A 7,716-nucleotide genomic window follows, 5' to 3' on the forward strand; every position below is an offset into this window, starting at 1 on the left:
ATGTTAAGGGTTGGTGTGGCCTGGGCAAGGTGTGATCCTCGGGTGATTTTGACATCTTAGATGCCCCTGGGTCATGGCTATTCAAGTCACGGGTTATACATGTCAATCATCTCAGGACTCACATTACCTAATAACAACAAAAAGAATTACTTTGAATTATTATTATGTAACATAGTCTTGTATATAAAGAAAGTTACTTGAAGGATAATTGGCACAAGTCTATAATTATGTGGTTGATTGAATCTTTTAGTCACATTATGTTATTTTAAATTTCAAGAGCACGTGAAATGTGAGCCTTCTTTAAGGTAGGTGATCCTCTCTGCCTTATAATTTAAATTGATTTTCAATTGATGAGATTAGCCTTTTACTGATACCCAATGATATCAAGTTAATAGTTATTGTAAATGCCCAACATTGGCAAAAAATTAGTTGTGGATTAGTAAATTCAAATGTGTCCTTCATGTAATATATCAAATACAAAATCCATATATCTCCCTAAAACAACAACAACAATAGAAGAAGTGATAAGAGAGCACAACCATAATAGCAAAATATACAAAAACAATAGAGTAGTGGACAAAATTGATAGAGCATCCAATATGAACAGTAAAAATTATTTGATAGAAACACTAGAGTGGGTGAGGAGTAAAGAAATAAGTCAAGAACAAGCCCAAACAAGATGAACGCACACACAGATCTGAATGAACAAGATGATAACAAAAAAAAAAGAAGAATAGTTTAAGCCCCTTGATAGCAGAGTAATAGAACAATTCTTTTCATTGTGACCTTGGAAGCCAGAAGTAAAGATATGGTAGGTTGGCTAAGGAATGAGCTCCACTATAGGATGTGTGCAGGTGATAGATAAGCATATGAAGAGCCAAACACTTCTCAGTAGACATGATGGTGTAACAATATTTCCAAGAGGACCTTGTTGGGCGAGTAGCAAAAGAGAGTTGGAGAGACTCACTAATTGCATAAGCACCTACTAGATTGAAGGTGAAGGCCAAAAAATAAAATGTCATAGTAATGTTGCTACAAACTACATTGAGACGAGCAAGTATTTGAGGGCGAGGGAGGTGTTGATGGGTCTCTTAGGCCTATGTAATAGTCATCATATTTAGTATAAATAAATCTATGTAAAAGCAGTAAATGTACAAAGTAAATATAATGATTAATTAGTTGGAGTGGGGTACAACCAATCCCCTAATGTATAAATGCACATGAAGTCCTAATGTAAAGATATTTGGAATCCCTTCCTAATCCTTCTTATTGTGTGTAATGTGTATGTTCTTGCTGGTGTTAATGATGTAGTATGTTCTTGTTTGATTGTGAAGGATCCACCTTCAACAAATGTCTCTTGCACATATCCCCAAAAGTGTTCTCGCCAAAACTAGAAAGAAATAATTCCATTTATTATAGATAGGAATAAGGGAAAAGAAAGGACTTCCCTTTGCCAAATGATAAGAATGGTAAATAAGAGCAATGCAAAGCGTTGAGGTTTATATATATAGTATGACACTAGTTGCAAGAAGTCTTTAGAGGTTAATATGTAATGAAGGGATGTGTGGAAAAATGATTAAATTAAAGTATCTAGAAGGAGTATCTATGGAAGAAGGCTAGTATGGAAGGAAAAGTACAGTATAAAATGATCGTCAATTGCCTAAAAAACCTTGATTGGGGCATTCCCATTGATTAAAAAATGGTCCATTTGGCAAATAGGAAAAAGGTAATAAATTGAGAATTGGAAAATGTCCTTGGATTAGTTGTAGAGGAAATTTCAAATTGTTGAAAGCCTTAACAATTAATATACCCTATATGGAGATGTTTTCACTAGAAGGTGTGGCTTATTATGATGGTAGAGATGTTTGGTCTCATGGTTGGGAAACGATTAAGATATTGAATTTCTAAGGAGAAAAGGAATAGTACAAAATATGTGAATGTGTTGAAAAAATATTGTGATAAAACCCATAAATTAGGAGGATATAATCAATTGGTAAAAGAAAAAAATAAGGTACAAAGGAATATACAACCAAATTAAGATTCTTTGCTAAAATGGAAGAATCTCGGGAAGAAGAAAAATTTTGGTGGTGTGAGCAAGTAGGGAAGTTAATAATCCCTTAAAATCAAAAATATTTCTCTAGATGGACTTAACTAATAAACTATTAACATGTGAAAATTATTAAAGCAGTTAGCAAGATCTAAGGAGATGTATATTATGTAGTGATAAAGAGGAATGCATGGATAATTTTTTAATCTCGTGCTCATTTTTTTAGAATTGTTTGGAATTAAATGTTACAAATACTAAAGGGGAGGAACGAATGGAAACATAGGTCTTTGGTTGATTATTGTTATTCTAAAAAGGTCTAATTTAGGGCACCTAGTCATTGGGGAACAAATGCCACAGAGATGATTTTACTAGATGGAAAATATATTAACACATTCATTGGCTTTGGGGGTTAAAAAAGAGAAAATAGGAAGATATATATATATATATATATATATATATATATATATATATTTGGGGGAGATATTTTTTGGCACATTGAGGAGGGTGGGGGTTTCACTAGTCTTATAGGTTTGTTTGACAATTGTTGTATTAATTGCTTGAGGTATTTAAAAAAAGCAATAAATTCTTGTTAGTTTTTATCAAATTAGCCAATTATATCTGTAAGTAAAAATTATCTGAACTCAATAATATTGATTTGCAAATACACAGTTGGAGATATTACCAGCCTAGATCCATCTCAACTCGAGATCTATGAAGCACTAAGAGATCGATTTTCTTTTCACTCTAAAATAGGTTTGCATCTCAAGAGATTTGATCCTTCTTGGAACTTAGCAGATTTGGAGTTAAGATGGATCTAGGTTGGTTTTTATGCCTCTTCAACTTAGTATGCTAGAGATGTTATAATGTAATGTTTAACAATTGGCCTAAGTCAAATTACATAAAAATTAAAATTAAATTAAATTAAACATGATAGATATGGTATTTCATACCAAAAAGCTTTTTCATTTCTACTACATCAAATTAAGTTTAAGATAATAATTAATTTTTATTAACAATTAAAAAATAACAAATAAATGTAATTTTTTTTCAAAAAAATCAATGTAAATTTCTATTAGTATATTATCATTTTTATTAATTTATAAAAATATTATTTAGCAAACAAAACATTAATACTTAAATATATTTGAGACATTAAATAAAAACTATAAATTATATTATTATTAAAACTAGCCTAGATCCATCTTAACTCTAGATCTGTAAGAACTAAGAGGGATCAAATTTCTAGAGATTAAACTTTTTTTAAAGTGAAAAGAGATTTGATCCCTCATTGCCCTTGGTAGATTTATCAATCATTTGAAGAAGGGAGAAGTTGATGAAAGATGAATAGGAAAGCTAGGAAAGAAAACAGGAATGATAAGTAAGAAAGAACATAATAAATAGATCTCAGTCCCCCTCCGATTAGCGTAAGGCTCCCCGTATCTTTTTGCTTTTAAATTTAATTTCAAAAATGTTATAAAATAAAATATCTATAAAATATTTTTATTTTGAAATGAGTTCTAGTTTTTGGGCATGTGGTAATAAAGCCTATTTACAAGTTATTAATATTCATGGTAAAATGGTGGTGAATATCAATGGTTATGAATCTTGTTAAATTGTAAGTATTAAGTTTTTATTTCTTATTAATCAAATTCAAATATGGTTACAAAATTATTATTTTTACACTACTACTTATCTCACATATTTTTTTGCTTTTAAATTTAATTTATAAATTACATTATAAAATTAAATTAAAACAAAATATTTATAAAATATTGACATATAATTTTTCTTACATTGCGCTCTCCACACTAACATTATAATGTCGCAAACAATCCCTGATATCTTGTTTCATAAATATCAATTCTACCTTTAGGAATTAATTAATATGTAAATCCCTAAATAGATTATTTTCTATTTAAACATATTAAATAATAAATATCAATTTTACTTCTAAAAATTAATTAATATGTAAATCACTAAATAGATTATTTTATATTTAAACTTAGAGAATGTGTTAATGAGAAACCTTGATTCCTAATTTCCTGTTAAATTTTGATGTCATTGACAATCAAACCTTAAACGTGCAAAGCTTTGATCTAACGGGATCGGTTGTCATAGATTTAACACAAAATTCACAAGCTAAAAGGTGATATGACTCTCAACGTACACGGTCAATCATAGTGATTTTGTCCCATTTGAAAGGAGCTCAACCCTACTTTAAGTGTGGGGTGAAACCATAAATTACTTTACACGTGAATCAAAATGACATCCAAATAATATCTTTATAATATCTTATAGTTATGACATCCAAATAATATCTTTAAAATTTATATAGTATTTTGCATTAAAATAATATTTTTATTACAAATTCAATTCCTCACCTTGCTCTATGGTTATAAGTTATATTGATAACTTGTTCTAGTTTTAATGTGCATGTGCATGGCCCAATCATGTTCATTTTGGCCCTTTTGGAAGGAAATCACAGTTTTATCCATGGTTTATACTTATTTATTGGTTTATACTATAATAATTAATAGTGTGTTAAATGTGTTATGTTAAAATATAAATCATGTTGAATATATTTTTAATTAAGTTTGAAACAATTTGTTAAAAGATGTATAAAGTAATAGATGGGTGATTAGACCTTGTAATTAAATATTTGTTTAATTATGGTTTAAAATGTAATTATAAGTCTAGTTGAGAGTTTATAGTTTTGTATAATTTTTACCGACTATCTTATATTTATAATCAAACATCTCATAACTTCTTAAATCGAATTTAGGGTTTTATTTTTTATTTTTTAATATCATTAATATATGAGTCTTTCAAAATATAAGCACATGATTAATGAAATTAGTTATAATTAAATCTAATTTAATCAAATATGTTTGTGCTTGATTTATATTATAAGGTAAGGTAGTGTCATTTTAGAATAATATTGAAGATATATTAATAACGCATGCCCTTTAAAAAATAGTTTTTATGATAAAGGACATGTACATCATTAATATATAGATGGACACTCTAAGAAATATATTATTATACTAGTAGTTATTCATCTTTAGTTATTAATAATATAACAAATATATGTTTATCCTTCCTTAATATTTTTTAGGAGATTAGTCCATTTATATGGTGATGATCTTGGGAGGAAATGAAATATTGAACATGATAATGTTTTGTTGTGACAACCCCCCTTTAGCCCTTGGTCACATTTTCAATTATTGTAAGCATTGTGAAATATTTTGATTAAAAATGGGTTGATTCTAGGGACATAGATTCCAAAGTCGTCGAGGATTAATTGCTTGGGATTTCTCTTGTTTTGTCACATCTAGGGAGGCTGATAGGTGTGCAACAATCAACTAATGGTGATGTGGCCATATAGAGGGCAACCCATTGGTGGCTGGAAGCATGCAGGGGGGATTTGGCCACCACTAAAACAAGAAATTAAATAAGCAAAAGAAAAATCTGGAGAGAGAGAATTGTGTGGACCAATGTGATTGGCCTACAAGATTCAAGCTAGACTGTGAAACTAAAACCTAGCAAGTGGAATCGAACAACTATAGATAGAACATTGGGGAGAGGAAGGCACATACACATAAAGACAGATAGAGGGACAATTGGCTCGGGGGAGATAAATTCAAGGAGACAAAACATTGATTTTGAGAAAAGAACGAAACATAGATTGAGAGAGCGAGGAGAATGATTGATGGTTCTACTGGGTTTCCACAAGGATCAATGCAGGAGGATGCCCATATTTTTGCATTAATAATCACAATCCAAATAGTGGAGCATTGTCTCATTGTTGGAAAATTTTGATATGCATTTTGGCGAGGTTAATGACATTTTGAGTATTCTATGGGTTTGTAATTTCTTCTACAACCAAATCTACATTTCATTCAAGCACAAATTCCTCGTTCAGAAGAGCAACAAGGTCACACACTTCATCATCATCATCAAAATTCATGTCTTCCTCCATAAATGTCAATGTAGGGTCAAGCTACTCTTGAAGGTGATTTCAAGAGTTGACAATTGCTTTGCACGTTGTAATTGTAGGAGTTAAGCTTTATTCCACCTGGTTGTCAATTCCCACTCTCACAATTTGTTTTCTCTCAGTCTTCAAGGTTATGTAAAAGCTCCTTTCCATATGCTTCAATGGATATCCAGGATATTTGACTTCATAAATTAACATGTTGGAGATTTTTTCAAGAGCAACCTTACTCTTAATTCTAATCAATCAACAAATCTTAGCCCACCAACAACCACAATGTCGTATAACGAATGTTCAACTTAGCTAGCTCAAAATGGAGAAAATATCCTTTTTACATTGATGTCGACACGATTTTGAACTATCAAATGCATTTCTCTCTCCACAAACCCCAACATCCTCACTAAAGAAACTACACCCTCTCCTAACTTAGGTTTTGATTTCAAGAGCTTACTAATGTGTTTCTAGTCTTATCAATCCAATCCCATCTCTGCTTGATGTTTCCAGTCTCATCTATTTAGTCTCTTATGAACAACTCAATTGTTCTTTTATTATGATACCAGGAAACCTAGAAGTTGTTGATATAACCCAATGTACAAATGACTGGTAGCAGGCTCATATGAAAAATACATATTATGGTGGAGATTGAAACAAAAGAAGAAGAAAAACAATGAAAAAGAATAGGGTTTTGGTATTAAACCCATATTCACCTACCCAACTCACATGGGTCTTATAAAATGCCTTACAATGGCAGGTCCAGTGCTTGTAACAGGGAGCATGGATGACACCATCAAGATTTTTGACCTTGCTTCCTACTATGGAATGGGTTCTCTACTCTAACATACGAATGTAAAAACAAGCATGTGCTTCTATGGAGATGAGTAATCCGTGAAGTCTAGAGTTTATACTTGTCCTAGAAACATGTTAAGTGGTTCCTTAGATGGTAATATTTGCATATGGGATTTAGACTTGTGGGTGCACTTGAAAACCCTGAAATCCCACGAGAAGGGTGTCAATGATTGGTCCATACACCCTTCTGGGAATTCGAGTTTGGTAGTTGGAATGGATCACCATCTTAGCATGTTTGATCTTATAAAAGGGAGGTGTAACTTTAAATTAAATTTATAGAAAGAGGCCACTTCTATAAAATTTCATTCCAAGGCAAGGGACATTTATGCTATGGTTATTGAAGATGTTGTAGGGGGTTGGAAGGTGGAGGTAGAAAACCTCTAGATTCCCTATTTCGGCCTCTACTAAATCCATCATATGATTGAAGGGTGGAGGTATCAGACCGATGGACTCTTTGTGCTTGGCTCATTGTATTTAGTAGCTGGTGGGTGGAGGTGGTTAGACCTCTGGAGTTTTTGTTCTAACTGACAGTTTTGGTCTCATCCCTTGAGAAACCTCCTCAATATTTGGAATTTGTCTCAGGGATGGTTGTCTACAAGAGAGACCATAGTGTAGCCCAATCTAAGGTTGGGTGGAGAGTTGTAGTCCCAAAATCAGTTGTCAAATCCAAATTGAGATAATTATCTCTCATGTTTGACTTGTATAATGAATTTCATGTCTATTTTATTTGAGTTGAATTAATGCTAGTGATGTATGATGCATAATGTGTGATGAGGTTACTCCTATAGATGAGATATGGTTATGGGTATTATGATTTTGTAATGCCTATATA

General features: G+C 31.5%; 1 pseudogene; it reads left to right on the forward strand.

The window, feature by feature from the left end:
• Positions 1-6,641: 6,641 nt before the first annotated feature.
• On the forward strand, positions 6,642-7,268 carry LOC149261025 (uncharacterized; annotated as a pseudogene).
• Positions 7,269-7,716: the final 448 nt, after the last annotated feature.

The sequence above is a fragment of the Pinus tabuliformis genome, chromosome 6 (assembly GCF_031772625.1).
Source record: "Pinus tabuliformis cultivar Carrire ecotype Pingquan chromosome 6, CPIR1, whole genome shotgun sequence".
Lineage (NCBI taxonomy): Eukaryota > Viridiplantae > Streptophyta > Pinopsida > Pinales > Pinaceae > Pinus > Pinus tabuliformis.